This window comes from Silene latifolia, chromosome 1 (assembly GCF_048544455.1).
Source record: "Silene latifolia isolate original U9 population chromosome 1, ASM4854445v1, whole genome shotgun sequence".
Lineage (NCBI taxonomy): Eukaryota > Viridiplantae > Streptophyta > Magnoliopsida > Caryophyllales > Caryophyllaceae > Silene > Silene latifolia.
Window position 1 is genome coordinate 106,593,394 of NC_133526.1, and position 21,933 is coordinate 106,615,326.

A 21,933-nucleotide genomic window follows, 5' to 3' on the forward strand; every position below is an offset into this window, starting at 1 on the left:
CGCATCTAGCGACTTCATTACCTCACCATCACAACATCCTGCGTCTTCGGTTCACCGACGCCGACCTTGCCTCGCAAGGTTTGTGATCTTCCTCCGGCTCTATCCCCCGTGCATACAAACATCGGACTAATCCCCTTGATATCGTCCGATGAATAACACATTGCTTTCCTGTTTTTCTTAAGTACAAACTAACAAGGAAGTCACCGATCACCATTAAGCTTAGCACGACAATGACTGGATATTGCTCTGTATCGTCTAAGAAAACATATTTAAGATGAGAAGGGAGAGGCTTACGTTCCGGTACCTTTACCTCAATGGAACAAAGAGTGCTAATCATTTGTTCCAGTTGCTCTCCATCATGCTCATCTAAATCATCAACAAGCAATTCCAACGCAGCGTCATCGTCGTCTGGGCTATCTGCATACTCATCAAAAAGTGTAAGAGCTTCTAGTGGGTCCTTCATAAAACAACCCGACCAGAAGTCATAAATAGACTCGTCAATAATATCAACCGAATAACAAGTATCCTCTATCATTGGTCGAGCCAAAGTACTAGGCAGACTGAAAGTGATCGCATCATCCCCTACTGCAAGAGTCAAACGCCCTTGTCTGACATCAATAACAGCCCCAGCTGTACAAAGGAATGGTCTTCCTAAGATAATTTGGGTCCGGGTGTCCTCAGTTATATCTAAAACAATTAAATCTACTGGGATAAAGTGCTTGCCTATTTTCACAGGCACGTCCTCTAAGACACCTAAGGGCTTCCTAACAGATCTATCAGCCATCTGTAGGGTAATGTTAGTCACTTTAAAATAACTCATGTTCAGTTTCTTGCAGATAGGAAGGGGCATGACACTGACACTAGCACCTAAATCGCAAAGGGCCTTATCAATAACCATGTTGCCTATAATACAGGTAATAGAAAAGCTGCCCGGGTCTTTCATTTTAGGTGGACTCTTATTCAAAAGCAAATTACTAGACTCTTCCATAAATGAAATCGTCTCAAATTCACTCAAATTTCTCTTACGCGTCACAATATCTTTCATAAATTTAGCGTAAGTGGGTACCTGAGTAACAAGTTCGGATAGAGGGATAGTTACCTGGAGGTTCTTCACAATGTCCACAAACTTACCGTACTGTCGCTCGATCTTTGCGTCCTTCAGACGGCCTGGAAAGGGTACCCTGGTAGCAACGAGTGGACCCGCAACTTTTCCTTTACCTTTATCAATGTGTAACGTCTCCACAGCAGGGGAAGATGACACGGTAGCGGCATTAGATAGAAAAATAGGATCTCCGCCACTTAAAGTACTCGATCGAGTACTTATATCACTCGATCGACCATTCTCTTCTTCTGTTTCACTCGATCGACCGGTTTCATCACTCGATCGAGTGATTTCTTCAGCAAAGTTACTCGATCGAGTAAGATTATCACTCGATCGACCAACATTAAATTCTGCACTTCTCGATCGACCATTATTTTCACTCGATCGAGTGATGGGACTAATAAATTCACTCGATCGAGTAGATAAATCACTCGATCGAGTGTCCGTGATTGCACGCAGACAAGTATTTTGGTTAAGAATTCATCTAGATCGTCCTCCGGGTATCTTGACTATCAAAACCTCGTCTTCTTCATGAGTAAGGTCATTTTGAAAATTCATTGCACTGACTGGATCGCATATTGGAAGAAGCTTGGCTTGGTCTTTCGCGAGTGTTAACTGCGCGACTTGTTCTTTCAATTCCGATATGACCGTTTTAGATTGTCGTGATATACTCATCATAATAGATTTTAATTCGGCAATTTCTTCACTTGCAGAAGGAGGAATCGGTAGCGGGGCTGGCGGGGAAGGGGTAGAGACATTCTTTATTTCTTCATATAGCTGAGGGAAAGGAACTCCATGCTTGTATTTCTGATAAGCAAGAACGCACTCTACACTTTCCATGCATCCGATAGGGTCATGCCCTTCCATGCCACATCTACCACATGGCTCTATATGCTCCGTGATCGTAGGCATCCTGGAAATTAAACTTTCAAAGCAACAACTAACCTGCAAAACTAATCAAAACTTTGTAGAAATGAGATTAGCCTCAAGGAATAAATTCCTTGAGACGTGAGACAAACTTAATTAAAGCAAGAAAATTACGCCAACTCCCCAGCAACGGCGCCAAAATTTGACACGTCTGTCGCGTACCTGTCAAAAATACCAACTGGCTCTAACTAATATAGCTAGGGAAGTCGGGTCGAATCCACAGAGAGGTAGGAAATTGTCAGCTAATCTTAGTTCGTCAAGGTAACCAAATTGGGGGGGTTTTAAATGTGATATTCTAAACTAACAGGAGTAAGAAAAAAAAAATAAAAGAAAGGAATTAAACAGATAGAGAGAAACAGCTAAGACAAACGGTTCACCATAATCATTCAGTCAAGTAATCTAGGTCTCAGGTCAATGCAAATACGGTCTAAGGGGTAACGAACGTCACCTTTCGGTGCTTAATTCGCCCTAGAGCGTAAATAGCTTAGCTTTCGCCCTCACTACGATACCCTATTGTTCGCTACTAGTCTCGCCTTTTCCAACCTTTCGGTCCAGGTCAAGGATCACTAAGAAATAAATGCCTACTTGCGTCGACTCAATCAGACAGATACAATTAATTGCAGCATTTAAACAACAAAGATTACACCCGCATTAACCCAATAAATCGACTACTATTCCCTCATGATTATGGATCCCCTATAGTCTTAGCATGGGGTAATTAGCTACTCATTACCATCGAATTAATAATAATGACAAATAGATAATTAAAACTAAACATGATGATAGAACTAATAAGGATTGAATTAAAGCAATTATGATAACAATTAGAAGAGGGAAGGAATTTAAGCAATAAATAAGATCAAAGATAAAAGTAGAATAATAATACCAATCGCAAAATCCAATTCCGAGTAGCAAAGTGTAAAGGAAGAACAAAAATCCAAGAACAGTAGTCTTAGGTAGAGTAAAACGAACGTGAGGAGAGAGAGAGAGTAACGTAGTCCCTCCGCTCTATCTTATATGAAAAATCCATCCTAAAACCTAATCCATAGACTAATTACAAAAGCCCATAAAATAATTAGGCGGGAATTAAATAAAGCAGGACAAACCACTCGATCGAGTATAAATAAACTACTCGATCGAGCAAATGAACACCAAACTACTCGATCGAGAGGTAATAAACCACTCGATCGAGCACTTCTTGCAAAACCTCCTCGATTGACTCCTTAAACTGCTCGATCGATCAATCTTGAGTATATGAAGCATTCGATCGAGCAGAAAACTACTCGATCGAGCTATATAGGCACGCTAGACTTTGAAATGCCTTCCGAAACCAGTTCACGCGTCTCCAAAATGTTAGATTCCAATCTCCGGCTCCTTTTTCTCCATAAATGCATGCAAATGGGACGGATTTAGGCTCGATTTAGCTCCTCTTTAGTCAATTCCTGCAGATTACATAAAACGAACCAAAGTAGAACATTCGGGGGTATTTGCAGCTAGATGCTACATAAAAAGTACAGAAATGCGTGTGAAAATGAGGTGAAAACCTTATATAAAAGACACGAATCACCCGGATCCTCTTCAGCTCGCTCGAATTCCCTTCAGCTCCCACGTCATTCTTCCTTCTTCTCCTTTGTTAAATGTTGTGGGTGCACTATAAAGGCTCGGTTAACCTAGGAACTTGCTATCCCCATAGTCGATCAAACACTACACATCAAGACATGTTAAAATACCTCCCTCACTTGCACTCATGTCAAAAATCTTGATCAAAGCACAAAAATGCAAATCCAAAAATGACAAAAATGTAATAGAGGAAATAAAATACGAGTTAAGGGGTTAGAATATTTACAAATGGTGGTTTATGGAGGACTCCACCAAACTCCCATTCTTGGATGAGATGTGAAGGGGGCAAAGCCAAGGTGTTGTTGATGTTGCTCAACACCATGTAGAAGTAGTCGAAAGCTTGCTCATTTGCATGATAGAGGTCTTGGGTGGACTTTTGCACATTGTTTTCTTCATTGTTATATTCCAAGTCAAAGTGATGACAAGGATCCACAAAGCCTTGGTCCAAGGTCATAGCATTTCCAATATAGGGATTGACCAATCCTTCAAATTCATCGTCCCATAGACCACAAACTTCACTAGCTTGTTCCCCAATGATGTCATGTGTTGATAAGGGCAACTCTTCTTTCTTGTTGTCTTGGCCAATGAGGCCTTATTCATTACTTGTCATGATGGGTGAGATATTCAAGCTCTTATTGTTGTTGAAAATATCTTGCTCTCCGGATAGAGCTACTTGAAAGTAATCCACTTTCTTCTTCTATATGGGTGGTGTTTCTTTACTCATGGCTTGATCCTTGCATAGAGATTCTAGCTTCTTCCTATCACTTTCTCGGCTATAATGATCGATCATGAAACATGGCTCATGTAGTCGGGGAGCTCTCATGGTTTTGTCAAGATTGAAAGTGATTTTCTCATCTCCCACTTCAAGTGTGAGCTCTCCATATTTCACATCGATTACCCCTAAAGGTACCTTTGTTGATCGATCCGCCATTTGAAGAGTGATGTTGGTGCATTTGAGCTCTCCCATTCCTAGCCTCTTTCATACCATCTATGGCATGACACTTACACTTGGTCCGAGGTCACATAATGGTTTGTTGATTGTAGTGTCGCCAATGGTGCATGGAATAGAAAAACTTCCCGGATCTTTGAGTTTTGGAGGGGAACTTCCTTGAAGAATAGCACTACTCACTTTGGTAAAGGCGATAGTCTCCAACTTTCAGATGGATTTCTTCTTGGTAAGAATGTCCTTCATATACTTTGCATAGGCCGAAACATGATTGATCAATTCCGTGAAAGGGGTTGAGACTTCTAAGTTCTTCACAATTTCCATGAACTTTCCAAGTTGATCATCAAGCTTAGGCTTAGCTTGTCGACTTGGGAATGGAAGTCTAATCACAATAGGCTCTTTTTCCTTAGCCTTCTCTTCATTCTTCTTCTTTGAAACTTCATTTGAGGTAGGATCTACCTCCTTAGAGTTCTCCACAACTCCTTGCTTGTGACTAAAATCCACAATATTTTCCTCGATTGGCCTCTTTGGCCCCTCATATCTTGTACCACTTCTCAAATGGATGGCACTAACCGTCTCATGTCTTGGGGGATTACCTTGAGGCGGTAATTGCCCCTTTTGTCTTTGAGAGCTAGAAGATGCTAATTGAGTCATTTGAGTTTCTAACATTTTGGTGTGGGCAAGAATGTTGTTGATGGTGATTTCTTTGGCTTTGCTATCTTTTTGCATTTGGGTGAAAAATTCTTGTTGGTTCTTTTGAATTTGGAGGACCGCTTTTTGAACATCAAAGCTTTAGTCATTAGATTGGTTGTAAGAAGGTTGATTTTGGTAACCTTGGCTTTGGTTGAAAAAGGGTCTTTGAGCTTGGTTTCTCATTGGAGGTGAGGTGTATGTTTGTTGGGGGTTTTGGACATTTTGTCTCTTGTATGAAAGATTTTAATGGAATTTGGTTTTCTCATTATAGTAGTTGGAATAAGGGGTGTCACTCTTGTATGCTTGGAAAGAATTGACTTGTTCACTTGTTCCCCTACATTCACTTTGATCATGTCCCAAGGTTCCACAACTTTCACATACTCCACTTGGGATTGAGGATGATGCCACCATAGCATTAACATGTTGTTTGGGTGATTTGGAAGCTTCATCAAGCTTAGCCGTGGCCTTCTTAAACTTCAAATTGATGGTGTCAATATGAGCATTTAGTTGAGCACCCAATTGAGTGATGGAATCTACCTCATGCTTTCCTCCTCTAGTGGCCTTTCGAGGCCTACTATATTGGGAATTATGAACCGCCATCTCTTCGATTTTGGCCCATGTTTGATTGTCATCAACTTCGGTAAACATCCCATTGGATCTCATATTAAGAATATTGCGGGAGTCTTCATATAGGCCGTTCCAAAATTGTTGCACAAGGAACCACTCACTAAGCCCATGGTGTGGACAAGAACGACAAGTGTCCTTAAATCTCTCCCATGCTTCATATAATGATTCGTCATACCTTTGCTTGAACCCGGTGATTTGGGATCTCAACATATTAGTCTTCTCCGGAGGGTAGAATTTCTTGTAGAAGGCAAGTGCTAACTTCTTCCATGAATCAATACCAAGGGTAGCCTTGTCTAGGCTCTTCAACCATTGCTTTGTGGTACCGATCAAAGAAAAAGGAAACAATACCCATCGGATTTGGTCTTGAGTAACTCCGGTTTGAGAAATTGCATCACAATAGTCACAAAACGTCTCCATATGTGAACGAGGGTCTTCACTATGCATCCCTCCAAATTGACTTCTCTCAACTAATTGTATGAATGCGGATTTGGCAATGAAATTACCGGTTAAATGTGGTGGTGTAGGAGTACCGTTTGGTAGGTTCTCCTCGGTTGGTACGGAATGTGATGAAAATTTAGGCATTGTACGTTGATTTTGTTGTGGGTTTTGAATTGGGTTACCCTCTCCTTCTCTTGCAAAAGGGTTGGAAAACTTAATGTTATTTGGTTGAATGTCCACAATCTCACCAATACCTACTACTCTTGAATTACCTCTAGCAACTCTTCTATTGTTGGTTAAGGTCCTTTCAATCTCGGAATCAATAGGTAATTAATTACCTTGTGATCTCCTAGTCATGCAAAATATCAAACAACTAAAAAATAATTAGAACAACCTTGAGGATATTAACTTCCCCAAGGTAAAGAAAGAAAGACACAACTAAAAGCAATTAACGAAAATCAAATCAATTGAACAGTGTCCCCGGCAACGGCGCCATTTTTGGTTCGGTTCAAACTCGTCGTCAAAAGCTACCAACCAAAACAATATTTATAACTTCACAAACTACTCTTAGCAAAGAGGTAAGTAAAGGTCGGATCCCAAGGGACGGGTATTGATGTAGGATTTTCAATTGCAAGTAGTTATGTCTAGGGGTGTTACAAGTTGGGTTGAGATGAGGTGTATTCTAAACTAATCAACAAGATGAATGTAAATTAATGAAAACAAAGTAAAGTAATTAGAGGGGTTTGCAAACAAATGATTAAAGGCACTAGTGTGTCATGGGTTCATAGGGGATTCTGATGTGACTCATAATTGCGCACATTTAGTCCCCTAATTGAACCTATTTTGCATACTATCATAACATTCCATAGCCATTTCATCCGTCAAATGCTTTCTATCTTGCTTTCCTAGTGCATTTCGTATGTTTTGTAGGAAAGAAGATAATTAGGCAGAAATTCCCGTCTCCCGTGCATATTTGAAAGCTTATTGATGATATTGGATGGACTAGTGTGAAACAGAAGGCAAGAACGAAGACCGACAACACAAGAATAAGGAGCATGCAAAAGGAGGAAAAGTAAGGGCCATTCTGAGGAATAATCCGAGCGGATTAGGCAGAAGACGCTCGTCTCCCCCTCTCAATCCGAGCGTCCCGAGCAGAAGACGCTCGTCTCCTCACCTCACTATCCGAGCGTCTCCCTCCCTGATCCGAGCAGATGATGATGAGACTAGCGCGATATGCTCATCTCCAAGACTTGCATTTCTCCACTTTAAAAACTTAGCATTGTTATTTACTAATTTATCCTTACTTAACCTAGTAATACACTACTATAAATACCCCATTTATAATAATCAAAAGAAGGAGGTTCCCACAATATAAAGTTATCTTAGATTAGATTAGGAGTATAGAATAGACTAATCTCAATCATTCCACAAAATTACACATTAATCTTTCCTTAATTATTTTTCAAGTTTATTATTATTGGGTAATTGAAGATTATTGGGTTATTATTGGAGAATTGACAACTCTTCATCAATAAATCAAGTTCTCTTCTTTTTTTCTTTTCTTTATCATTTGGATCATCTCAAGTTTGGTATAATTCTTTTACCCTTTTACCCTTTATTGTTTATTTCCTCAATCTTATTATCATGCTTATACTTGTTGTAATGATTGACACCATAAATGACATGTTTCCCATGATAATGAGTGAGTAGTCTTTTAGCTAGAATTAATGGGGAATTAAGGGAAACAAACATGGGGAATGATTCATGCTTAATCTAATATGTTTTTCATAATTAATTTGCTTGCTTGTTGTGATTTCAACTTATGCACATGTTATGTTTGAGGAAATGCTAAGCCTATGAATCCTTGCATTTCTTACCCATCACTCATCTTTTCAATGAGACTTGTAAGATATAAACCAACTCGAGTCTCATTAGACCATGCATATAGTTGAATAGGAAGGATTAAGTCGACTTGTAGGTGTTGTACAATCTAATCGATTCGGCTCCGGGACCCAAACCTTCTTAGGGATTGTAAAAGATACACCAACTCGATCCCATCACAATAATAAGTGCTTGCTATTTAATTGAGAACATGTTTGTATGATCAACTCCCATAAATCCCTTATGACCCCATGACATCCTAGTATCCTTTATTATTTTTCTACACCTTTTATTGCTTGTTTTACTTTATTACTTCTATTAGTCTAGACTCACCAACTACAAACCCAAATCAATTGTGACATTAGCATAAATTGAGATAGATAGACTTAGAACCCAAAGCACACCGTCCCATGGATCGACCTCGACTTAACCACTAACTAGTTGTTTGTTAAGAATATAAATGTGTTTGATTGGGTGTGTGACGACCACGTCCCGTCAAAATGGCGCCATTGTCGGGGACGGTGTTATGTGATTAAGTTCTTACTTGTTTGTCTTTTTTAATTTTGCTCTAACCTTGAGGAACTTGTTCCTCAAGGATCGTTCTTACCATTTTTGTGTAGTTTCCTTGTTTGTGGTTGTTTCCTTGTCGTAGCTATGATGGCTCAAGACATGACATATGGAGTATATGGTGGATTTTTTGAGTATGACTATGGGTATGGGGAGTTTGAGGAGCAACTCAACACAAACCTACCTTACAACTCATACAATGAAAATCCTAACTACTACCCCCAATTTTCCCACCAAAATTAGCACATCCAATATCCACAACAACCACCCACCCAATACCCACTTCATAATGAATTTCAATTGCCACAATACAACCACTTTTACACCCACCCACAACAAGAAGATGAACCCATTCAAAATGTAATCCTCCAAATGATGGAAGATCAACAAAACTTCTTCAAACAAATGCTAGAGGAGAGCCAAAATAGGGACGATGTTCTTCAAGGCATTGTTACCCAAGGTGAGGAATTGGAGATCCAAATTGCCCAAATAAAAGAAGCCCAAGTAAATACTCCTCGCCATTCCTTAGAAATTGATCATCAATGCGAGTTTGAAGGGTTTACCTTCGATAAGAAGTGGGAGGAGCCAATCCTTTTGAGCTTTTATGAGTATGAAAGTGTTGTATTCAATAAAGAAGACACGAGGTTGAGTAAGCCATATAATCTTAGCCTTTGTGAGTATGAGGGTGTGTCTTTTGATGTGAACATTGAGATGGTGGATGAAGGATTATTGATGAAAGATGAAGCCCCCATTTATGATTCCTATGAAGATAGCCAAGATGACAAGATCGTGTTTTGCAAGAACTCATGGAGTAAGGAAAGGGAAGTTTGTGAGATCACTCTACTTGAGGACCTATCCTTGAGAAATTTGAGATATCTTATCATGAAGAAGGAAAATGCTCTTTCCCTATTGCGTATGAAGACTATTTTACCCCCACCATGGAACCTATGATTATTGGAGATGATATGGTGAATCTCCTCTAAAAAGCCAAATCGTCATATAAAGGATACTTGGTGGAAAAGCTCAAGAACAAACTTGCAAATGAACTTGCTTTTGGAAATTTGGCACCCACAACATCAATTCCTAAGGTATCCAGTCATCAATGTTATGAGAATTCTCCTTCTACTTTGGAAGGATTGAGTAATCAAAACGCTGTCATCATCACCAAAATGAAAAAGGAAGATGGCAAGCGGAAGTTTCCGGACAAAAGTGAGCCATACTTCATTGACAAGAATCTTGGGATTGTTGGTTTGAAGCATTACAAATACTCAAGTGCCAAGAGGAAGGTGAAAAAGAGAATGAATAACAAATTGCCTTGGCCAAGCTTTGTTTTGAAGTTAAGCAAACCATACTTATGCATATTTGGGGCTTGTTCACAAGCCTTTGATCTTCTTCTAAGGGCCTTGAGCTCTATGGACAAAGAATCTCGACAATTTGAACTAGTTTGGTGGAGTCCTATCTCAAACCACTAATTGTAAAATATTTATTCCCATAATCTTTACATTGTATAATATATAATTTCACATTTCGCATTTCTTGCATGAGAGTAGTGAGAGAGGGTTTCTTACCCATTTATTGAGCATAATTTCAGAAAAAGATAAGAAGGAATCACAAAAGGGTGCAAGGGAGAGATTTTTGAAAGAAAATAATAAAGGAGTGAGAAAGACGGCACGAGACACTCGTCCCGAAAACAAGACGCTCGTCCAGAGCCTTGTCATGAGCATTACTTGATCCTGATCCATAATCCGTTCGGATTCAAAATAAGACGCTCGTCTCGTCAGGCAAGACGCTCGTACCAGTCCTGAGACGGTCGTCCTGAGAATGGACTTGGAAATAGTTTTTAGCTCGAAGAGAATCCGCTCGGATTCCCAGAAACACGCTCGTCCCACAGGAGACGCTCGTCTCAATCACGAGACGCTGGTCCCCAGCCAGTCTCAAAAGAGCCAAGATCACTGACTCAGGATCCACGCGTATTCATTCCGAGACGCTCAGATTCCCCCTCGAAGACGCTCGTCCCGACTTCAAGACGCTCGGATTCCTTTGATTTTAGCTGGAAACTTCATGAAGTCCGCCCGAGCCCGACCCTCATCCGCTCGTCTCCCACCCCTTTTTCTTTATAAACACCCCCACCATCCCTCATTTCCCTTATCTTATCTACCCAAAATCTCACATCATCATCTCCCAAACACCCCCATCACAAAATCAACCCAAAAACCCTAACTTTTTCAAATCAAAAAATGATGAACCTAGGACGAAAAGGTAAGAAGTCCGCTGAGACCGCACCCAAGAAGCGCAAGGGCACTTCATCATCCGCCGAAGGAGAGGCAAGAAGTTATCGCAATGTGATGATAGAAGGGGTGGAGCCACTCGAATTTTTTCCGGAAGTGACCTTCGCTTGCAATGAACATCGCCAAAAATTCCTCACATTGCTAGGTAAGCATTATGAGCCAACTCAATTTATTGATACCAAAGTTTTAGAGGTCCTAGGTATAAGGTATCAAACTGAAATGTTCTTTGATAGTTTGGGGCTTGGAAAGCTATTCTATGCCCATGAGGAAACCTACCTTAGCCTTACCCTATAGTTCTTGTATAGTCTCCGCATCGTCACAAATACTCTGAGAACTGTTTGTATGGAATTCCGACTATGCAATCGAGACCATAGGCTTACCCTTGATTAATTTGCAAATATCTTTGGTCTTCTTGTGCCAACGGAAAACACCGACAAACCCGCGGACTTCATTGTTTACCGCGTTTGGAGAGACATCTCCGGGAGAGACTTCATACACTTGAAACAATGCTATACCTTCGCAATTCAACATCCGGTGATTCGAATCACCGAACGCTTCATTGCCGGCACTATCAATGGGAGATATGAACAAGATAGGTGCACTCTCCTTGACTTAACCTTCTTAGAGTCATATTTAAATGTTCAAGGGACAAGGCTTTATAATTTCAACACCCCCCTTCAGATGCTCACAAGGTTATTCGATTTTGCTCAAGGGAATTCCAACATTAAGACCTTCGTGATAGGAGGCCTAGTCACGATGTTGGCCAATGATCTTTTTCCCGGGTTTAACCTTCACGGGACTTATGTAAAGATCGAGAGGAGCACCTTGATTGATGAGGAGGCCATCTTCAATCACCACCGGTGGTGTACCTACACCCAAACCGGGAGTGTGGAGTGGTTTACAAAGGGGTGCTCTTCTATTGTTCTCACGGGGTGGAATGTGCCACCTACCGAGCCAAGGGTGAGTCGGTATTCGCCTACACCAAGCTACCTCCTCGACATTGAGATCCACCCCAACCCACCTCAAAGAGAAGAAGCACCTCGCCAACCTCAACAACCTCGTGGGATCCCGGTAAGGGGTAATGCACCACCATCTTATATGTACCCATTCCACCATACCCCACTCCTTATGTGCCATTTAAACCATAAGTTCCCAATGCTCCGTATGTGAATGATTTGCTGAGCCTCATGCAGCGGGTCGATCTCGGGGTGCACGATGGGAGGGTTGACAATTATTTGGCCCCCTATCCCCAACACTACCAAATGGCACAACAAGTATGTATAGACCCTAATAGCCCTCGTCCATCTTGGGCTCAACTGCACCTTTTGTTCCCTAATCAAGGGAACCAAGACGGGAACTTTGGCGGCCAAGGTGGAGGATTCTATGGCCAAGGAGGAGGGTATGACCAAGGAGGTTCTAGCGGGTATGGATACTGCAATGATGGTGATGATGACGAATGAGAGATGCCTACCACACCATCTCCAATTGTAAGACCCTTCTTTCCCTATCTCTTATGTATAGTTGCATTGTGACACGGCTATCGCAACCCTATCAAAGATAAAACCTAACAGTCTCAACTAAAATGTAGCAGAGGCAGTCGAGTATTGAATCCACAGGGAGGTAATGTAACTATAGCTGTTTATTTCTAATCCTATGGTAACAATTTGGGGTTTGTTTGAAATTGGTTCTAAACTACGAAGGTTGAAAGGAAGAGAAATGAAATAAAGAGCAGTAAAGGCAGTAAAATACGATTAAACTATCAAGAAGAGAGGGACATGTCGGGATTTCGGTTCACTACGGTAGTCCAATAACTCAGCTGTAAATGATTCAGACGAACTAATGTGAGACGGATGTTAAAAGGTCCTTTCGGTCCACTTTCTATCCTAAAATACCACTAACTTAACTTTCGTCCTCATTAGGGTAGTCTACTGTTTATAGCAGGCCTATTTAGTCCAATCTTTCGATCCAGGATTAATTTTAGCCAGTTTAATGGTTGACATAGAAGCGTGCACTCAACTAGGTCGGGAATTACAGTTAAATTGCTATAGTGACAGAGTCTCGTGATTAATTCGTCTAATTCATCTACTAAATCGTCATCTTTCTACCGCAGATTCCCTAATCCCAACATGAAGGGAGTTTAGCTACTCATATTGGTAATTAAACTAACAATGAGATAAATTTCAATGAGAAAACATAATGAATAAACAATAAATCGCAATAATGAAAATTAGGGCAGAGGAAAATAAGAACACAAATGAGAAATTAAAGCAACAAATGATTATTATTAATAAAGGGAGAGAAAGGATTACAATCAATGCGAATCTGGCGTAAAGAACAACTGAATCCGAGCAATAATAACCCCAAAGCAAAGTAACAGTGAAAGGAATAAAGGAACGTAGTAAAGTTTTCAGTGGAGAGTTGATAATATCATAGATAGTCCTAATTAACCTAATAATCCGTGCTTAAATAGCAAACAAAACAAGTTTATGCGAAATAAAACATCACGCGGGCTAATTAAAGCCCAAACCCATAAAAACCACTCGATCGAGTGGATTAAACCACTTGATCGACCATCTTTTCAGCAAAAGTTACTCGATCGACCAAATGGTTACTCGATCGAGGACTTGGTCCTTGTGCAGCTTACTCGATCGACTGAGGAACAATTCGATCGACCATCAGGGGGTCTAGAAACCACTCGATTGACCAGCAAATAGCTCGATCGACTGATTTTGTCTTTATTTCAGCTCACGTCTTCACCCAAGTGTCTCGTAATGCGTGCCATGACGCTTCCAAGTGCAGTATCTCACTCTGGGACAATCCCGTCTCCTCTAAATGCATGCAAAAAGGACAAAAAGGAGTGTGGTTCCACTACTTTCGCGATCATTCCTACAAAAAGGACAGAATACACCAAAGTAGCCAATTCGGGGCAAAATACCATAAAAACAGTATAGAAATGCATAGGAATACGTGCTGAAATAGGCCAAAAAGACTATGCATTAGGCACATATCAAATCTCCCCAAACCAAACCTTTACTCGCCCTCGAGTAAACTCAAAACTAAACTAATGGAACGGAAATGATAACTCAGAGCTAGCTTAACTTGTCTACTTGAACCAATTTAATGCAACAAAAATCAACAGTTAAAGCCAAGCAGTCAATACGCAAACGAATTATAAGTCATTCGAAAATAAAGTGACCTATCGACCTTGCAAGACCAACAAAACTGGACTCTCACGTGGTCACTCTTCTCTCATGAAGCAAAGGGCAAATGTATTATGTAAAAGAGAGAAGAAAAGACAGTCACTCACCTAACTGCGACCTACATAGCATGCATGCAACAAAGATGAAAGACAATTCACGTACTAATGCACAAATTCCAACCGATAATGTCCGTCACAGCCGAGGGTTTGCAAATAATATGGGAATAGTGAGGTTCAGGTGAGAAAAGGCAAAACAAGTTATGGAAAAGTGGTGTTAAAAGCGTCAAGCTAGTTCCTAACAGGACCATAATGAAACCATCCGGATCTCAATTGACTGAAAAACTAAGTACAAGTGCCCTTCACTTGGCACAAAACTCATTAGACTCAAAGCACAACCTCCTCAAAAAATATGGGATAGAACGGACGAGTCAGACGGTGACAAACTTCCTCTTTTAAAAACATCGTCTGAAACAACTAACTGAAACGAACAACCCTTTTTGATTGTACGTCTTCAAACATCTTCTCAACTCTGACAAGAGGGCACAACTGTTTTCACATTCTTCTTTTCTTCTTCTTTTTTTTTTTTTTTTTTTTTTTTACGTTTCAGCCTCTTTTTTCTTCTGTTTTTCATCATTTTTTTTTCTTCTTTTTCTTTCTTTCACGTTTTCTTCCTCTTTTTTTTTTCAATACTTTTTTTTTCTTTTCTTTCCTCCTTCCTTAATACAGACACCAACTCCAAACAAGAATTACAGACCAAACCGTAATGGAAAACATACAACAAAAGAACATACTAACTAGCTTGACTAGGCAGGCTTAGTTTGGAATGTAGCTAATGGGTCAAAAAGGCAAGTTTTGGCTAATGTGGAGCTAAATAGGTGAAAGATATAAAGAAAAGGGGAATTTGCAAGACCCTCCCTGCATGTGACATCAACCACAAACCCGATTATGTGCATTTGACAAGAAATTGAATGTCATAAATGTGCAAATGAGATGAACATGCTATGCAAGGAGTACTACTCTCAAAATTCCTAATGAACGGGTCATAAATGGCACCAGTTGTGGCTCTAAAAACTCAGAATTTTTAAGTAGTTTGCCAGTTTATAGGTCAAGTCTAAACAGTCAGCTTATATTTGAACAGAAATTCGTAGATTATGCGTATGACAAAGCTAAAAACTATCAATAAAAGTGCAAGGCTCAAGTAAAATGACAAGTTATAGGGCAATTTCATCACGGGAATCTACCGTTCCGACTCAACCTATATGCAAAAATAAACGTGAAATGTTTTTAAATTTTTGAAATTTTCTAATTTTTTGGATTTTTTGATTTTTTTTATTGAAAATAAACAACAATGCAAGCTGAAAAATTAAACGTGAATGCAAAACAAATGCAGATGCAGACTCAAAAGGATGCAATACCCTCCCCAAACCAAAACGGACAACGCCCTCGTTGTCCTCGAGCATACACCAACAGAAATATGGGGGAACGGGAATATACAACCAACAAAATAAAAATAATAAAATGAAGGAGACAAAATAAAAAGAGTAAGAGATACATACAAAAACGAACTTCCCCAAACCAGCCAGAAAACTGGGGAAGTGAGTAGACCAGTAGCTACTCGTCGTCGTCCTGGCACTCTAACTCAACAAAACGGTTTCCCCAAACCAGCAACAAACTAGGGGAAACTCTAATCGTCATCTCCAGCCACATCCTCCGGACCTGGTGTAAACGGGGGATCCCTCGCCTCCTCTTGGGCAGCTCGCTGTGCCGCCTGCTCAGCCCGCAACCGCACCTCTCGTGCTACCAGTGTCTCCTCCGCCTCGTCCCCTGAGTCAGAAGGGAGTGGAGGGTATCCACCCTCTGGGTATCGGTATAAGGAGGGATGCGGCCACCCTGCTGGAATCGGTCGACGTGCTCGGATATGGAACTCGTAGAGCGGGAATACAGCCAAGGCCATATCCCGTCTCATCTCAGTAAGGTACCTGCACATATCCAGAAGCAAGGCATCACGACGCCCTTGGTCCATGACCTCGGGCGCCCCTAAAACAGGAGGGCAAACAAAATTGGCCGGCAAGGCCGAACCAGAAGGAGGAGGGGTAAGTGGAGGCACAGGCGTGGGAGTCTGTGTGGGTCCAGTCTGAGCCGGAGTCTGAACCTGAGGGCTAGATAACTCTCCGGCCTCCCGCTTCCTCTTCCTAGAAGAAGAAGTAGGGGTGAAGGTAAGGTGGTAGGTGGGTGGAGGTGGCCTCGCTCCCTCAGCAGCAGTCAGGAGCGGTAAAAGTGGAGGAAGGGTAGGGCACGGCAAGGTAACAGACGTGGAACCACAAATCTTCCACGTCCTCGCGCCCTTCTTTTGGAAACAGGCGAAGTCAACCATGGCAGCCAAGTCAAGGTAAGCCTGCTTTTGAGGCGCGATAAGTCCAGGCTCGGTGGGGTAAAGATGGCGGGCAATCCTAGTCACTAACCCGCCGCAGACAACAGAGGTCTTGACCTTCGTCCCAATTCCGTTCCAATGCTGAGCTACCAAGTAAGCAATGTTTAGAACAAACGGGGTACCGTAGTCAATGTTAAGGTACCCCGCGAGAATCGCTAGCTCAGTGTTGGTCACGTTATTGGGCTCAGGTCGCCCAAAGATGGTCTCTCCTATCAGTCACAAAAAGTAACGGGGAGCAGGTAAGTGAACGTGAGCTCCCTTCCGTGTGGGGTAAGGAGTGTGAGAAAGTGCAGCCCAAAGCGGCTGAAGGAGATCCCGAGGTGGGTCGATGGGGCCGTCACTAACGAGGCCAAGAACCTCCCCAAACCTGGCCAAAGTCCAATGGTGCGACTCATTGCGGAGTCGGAAGTGAATGCAAGGACTAGAGTGGTTGGCATCGTAAGAGTCAGTGTCAAAAGAGTAGGAGCTGAAAAACTCGAATGTAGGGATACGAATAGCAGCTTCCTGCATGGTAATCAAACCCGACATACCCGTCCCGTTCAACAAACTACATACCTCCTCATAAATTCCTAAGGTCTCTAGGTCAGTCCGTGCAATGAAACGGGTGGAGGAGAGGGGACAACGAAGCAAAGCGGATAACCGAATCCGGTGATCCGCGGAAGCGAAACGTACCGTGGGCATCCCTGGTAGAGGGGTGAGAGCGGCCTCTCCCGTAACAACAGCCCCAGAAGGGCTGGAAGTAATGGCTAACTGGCTAGCCGGGTGACTCGGCCTAGGTGGCGGATACCGGGTTGCGGGAATCGAGGCGTGGCTCCTCGACCCAAAGATAGAAAAGGCCTGGCGGCGGTAGAAACGATGGCGAAGGCTGCGGTGGTGACTAAGGCGGAGCTAGTGGCAACAGCAAGGGCCACTGACTCGCTCACAGACGGGCTGGAGGTGGTACTAGTTGAAGGTAAGGAACTGGTATCCATCCTGCAACATCACAAAGGGCATGATAAGAAGAACGGCTGTTAACCGTGGCTAAAATAACACGTTAACCAGCATGTGACAGCACGTAAAGGCCCTATCAGTCGAGAAATTTGACTTACAGCAGACAAACCCAACAATTCCTCAGAATTTTAGAAATAGCAGCATGCAAGGGCGATAGGGGACGGGAAAACAGTTAACAACAACAGCAAGTAAGCAGGAACTGAAGTTAAACTAAGCTTGACAGCATAGAGACCGTCTGACAGTCGAAAATTTCGACTTAGAAGCCCTAATCGCGGAAATTTCGCGCAAATTCCGAATCAAACATGTAACAACAGCGAGGAATTGGGATATAATTATCAAGCAAGCTAATTAAGGGCATACAAAGGCAATTAAGTCGAAACATTCGACTGAACATGGATTTTCGAAACCCTAAATTACTTCTACCTCATAAAATTCGAAATAATTTAAATTAAAATGAAAGAGGCATGAAGGAACACTTACTTGATGATATACGACCTACAAGTGCAAATAATCCTCAAGAAACAAGCAAAAACAAACGATTTTTCAGTTGAAAAACCGCACACCCTAAATCCCTTTTTAAACCGCGAAAAAGGACACAAATAGAGGGGAAATCAAGGGGCTATTGAAGATTAATATGCTAGCAATGAAATGTAGGTGACGGATTTGGTGTTTTGAGCAAGAAAATGAGAATTTGGGGGAGTTGAAATCGCAATTAGGGGGAGGGGTTAGACGGAATTAGGGAAGCAAATGAAATAGAAAAGGAAATTAAGAGTTTAAGTTTAGAAAACTCCCGTGTCCTGTTCATTTCACTCGATTGAGTGATTTTAAATCACTCGATTGAGGACTTTTGATGTCCCTATTGCTCGATCGATAAGCATCCACTCGATCGACCAGGTGCTCCTTTGGCTTTTCTCGATCGAGTAAAGAGACTACTCGATCGACCATGTTTTCACTCGATCGAGTACAAAAAGTACTCGATCGAGGACTTTCCTCTTGTAGGCTCTTGAATTTCATCTTTTCTCCCTCGAATTGCGTGAAACTTCCCCAAACCTGCATAAAACACATCCAAGGGTTTCCCAAAATACCAAATACGCAAAAACACTGTCTATAGTCTTTACGTTTATGCTAAAAATTGTCTAAAACTAATTGTCCTAATTAAAGCGCAATAAAACAAATTCAAAACAAATTCAAAAAAAAATGCTATTACAAGGTGTTACACGGGGCATTTCCCCGTTCAATTCTCTTCAAATTTCAGTAGCCCCTTCGTGGGCTTCTGACTGGAGGACGTCACTTCAGCAATACTGACCGACCTCTTTAATTTCCATGAGCTTGAATAACTATTTGCAACATTAGGAGGAATGTAGTTCCAATCCACGTAGGTTCGAACTTTACTCGTCCTTGCTCCTCTGTCATCTTCTTTGGCATCCTTGCTTCCAGTTTGATTGACAACAGTTGCACAACATCCTTTGACAACTCCTTTCTTGCTTCCATCTGTACCTACAGCAAGGAAAACAGACGAACTTTCCTCCTTTTTGCTCTCAGTATGAGGCGGAGGGTTAGCAATAACAGCAATATTCTCCAAATTTTCATCTGGAGTGTCAACTATAGGACTAATAGAAGAAAGAGCATTGCAAGGCTGGGCTTGCATAGGAGCTCTCCGGAACTTGGACTGATGAAAAATCAGCTCCTCATCCCCTACCTGGAAGGTCAAAGTCTTCCCGCCGACGTCTATTACTGCACCGGCAGTAGACAAAAATGGTCTCCCTAATATGATAGGGGTGTGCACATCTTCGGGGATGTCTAAGACAACAAAATCAACGGGAACAAAGAACTTCCCGATCTGAACAGGTACATCTTCTACTATACCTAGTGGCCGTGATAAACTACGGTCGGCCATCTGGACAGTCATGTTGGTGCAACTCAGTTTTGTCAAACCAAGTCTCTTGGCTAGAGACAAAGGTAAAACACTTACGCTAGCGCCTAAATCGTATAGCGCGTTGTCAATCAAATGTATACCGATGTGACAAGGGATCGAAAAACTACCCGGGTCTTATTGCTTAGGAGGTAGCTTATTTTGAAATAGGGCTGACCCCACCTCAGTCAAAGCTACGGTCTCATTATCATTAATAGTCCTCTTACGTGCTAAAATTTCTTTCATAAACTTTAAATAAGAGGGTACCTTAGTCAGCAATTCAGTGAACGGCATGGAGACTTCCAAGCTCTTCAAAAGTTCGACAAATTTGCCAAACTGTTGATTAACTTTGGTATTCTGTAGCCGCCTCGGGAAGGGAACCGTGATTGGTATCTCGAGTCCCTTGTTTCTCGCTTCCAATGTATCCTCCGGTGCAAGTTCAGTATCCTTTGGACGCTTCTTACCTCTCGAACGAGGTCTTTCTGGTGATTTCTCGCTTAAACGAGCACTAGCAGGCTCTCGTATAAGCTTCCCGTCATCAATACCACTCGATCGATCAACTTCTTCAGTCGATCGAGCGGTTTTTTCTTCAACAGCAGTCGATCGAGCAAAGTTTCTACTCGATCGACCAATCTCATCATCTGCTTCACTTGATCGAGTAGGAATTCTACTCGATCGACCAGTCTGTTCCTCCTGTTCACTCGATCGAGTGGAAAAATCACTCGATCGACCACTATCATCCTCAATTCTGCTCGATCGAACACCAGTCTTCAGTCGATCGAGTAACTGCTTTGTCGTGAGCCCTTTTTTTCTCGACAGTACACTGTTCACCATCAGTAACGGCTTCCCTAGGGTCTGATTTCTTCACTTCTGGTCCCTCATAAGAAAGACCGCTTCTCAATTCTATCAGATTTACCGTCTCATGTGGATTCTTCTCATTTTGAGTCGGTAATTGACCCAGCTTTCTCGAGGATTGATTTGCAGCAAGTTGGGCAACTTGAGTCTCAAGTGCCTTGTATGACGCGTGTTGCTGTTGATTTTGTTGATCATTCAGCTGCAATTGCTTCGATATGGCTTGCATCATGGACTTAAGCTCACCCATTTCACTCACCCCACTAGAAGATGATGAACCTTGGTTAGGAGGGTTGAAAGAAGGAGGCTTCTGATAGCCCTGTTGATTCTTGTGTGGAGGAATGTACGGCTGATGCGGAGGGGCAGTGGGATTGAGTACATTCTGATTACTCCACCTCAAATTGGGGTGGACATTCGGCTCGTAGTAACTGTTGTTCTGCCTGTAGTGTTGGAAGGCAGCGCATTGCTCAAAAGGACTGGGACAATGATCTGAGACATGCCCCTCTCCCTCGCATCTTCTACAGACGAAAGGACCGTCTGTCATAGCATTAACCTGATACATCCCTCCCTTGGAAACTCCTCCTAGCTCATACTTGTCAAACCTTGCAGTAAGAGCTTCAAGGACAGCGACAGAAGAAGATTCAGCGGCTCTTCTTTGATTTCCTCTCGAGTTCCCATATTCAGCCTTATGGATGGCCAAAGCATCTATGATCTTCCACCCCTTGGTTGCTCCCATGTTTTCAGCAAATCGACCATTGGCAGCAGCATCCAAAATAGCCCTCTGATCATCGTACAGACCATTATAGAAATGATTGCACAAGCTCCATTTTTCGAAACCATGGTGCGGTATGGTACGCACTAGCTTCTTAAATCGAACCCATGCCTCGTGAAAGTTCTCGTCAGGCCCTTGTTTGAAGCTCGTTATCTGAGCTCTAATGGCAATAGTCCTCGATGCAGAAAAGTACTTCTTATAGAACGCTAAAGCCAATGAATTCCAATCAGTTATGTCGTGAGCAGCTCGGTCCAAATCCCTATACCACTCCCTCGCAGCATCGCGGAGTGAGAAGATGAACATGGTTTCTTTTATCTGATCTGTTGTCACGCCAGCAGGTGGGGGTATGGAGCAGCAGTAATCAATAAAGGAATCCATGTGCTTCGCTGCATCCTCATTTGCAGCCCCACCGAACTGATTCTTCTCAACCATATTAAGGTAAGAAGGTTTCGGCTCGAATTTCCGAGTTTCCCCTGGTAGCTCGAACCCCTTGTAAAGATCCTCTGTTGTGGGTTCAGAATGACTGGCAATGGTCGCTTTTTCGGCCATTTCGGGAAAGTCTGGAAAAATAACGGTTTCAACAGATGAATTGGAAACTGGAGAAGACGGTGGATTGTCCTCGAACAGTTCGTTCTCGTAATAGTTGGAATGAGAACTAGGTTCTTCCTCTGACTGTTGGTCTTGAAAT

At 42.1% G+C, this 21,933-nt stretch overlaps 1 non-coding gene across 1 annotated transcript; it reads left to right on the plus strand.

The window, feature by feature from the left end:
- The first annotated feature begins 6,018 nt into the window (after window positions 1–6,018).
- Window positions 6,019–6,125, plus strand: LOC141620048 (small nucleolar RNA R71). The gene has a single exon (XR_012531871.1). It is a non-coding gene; the product is annotated as a small nucleolar RNA R71 (small nucleolar RNA).
- Window positions 6,126–21,933: the final 15,808 nt, after the last annotated feature.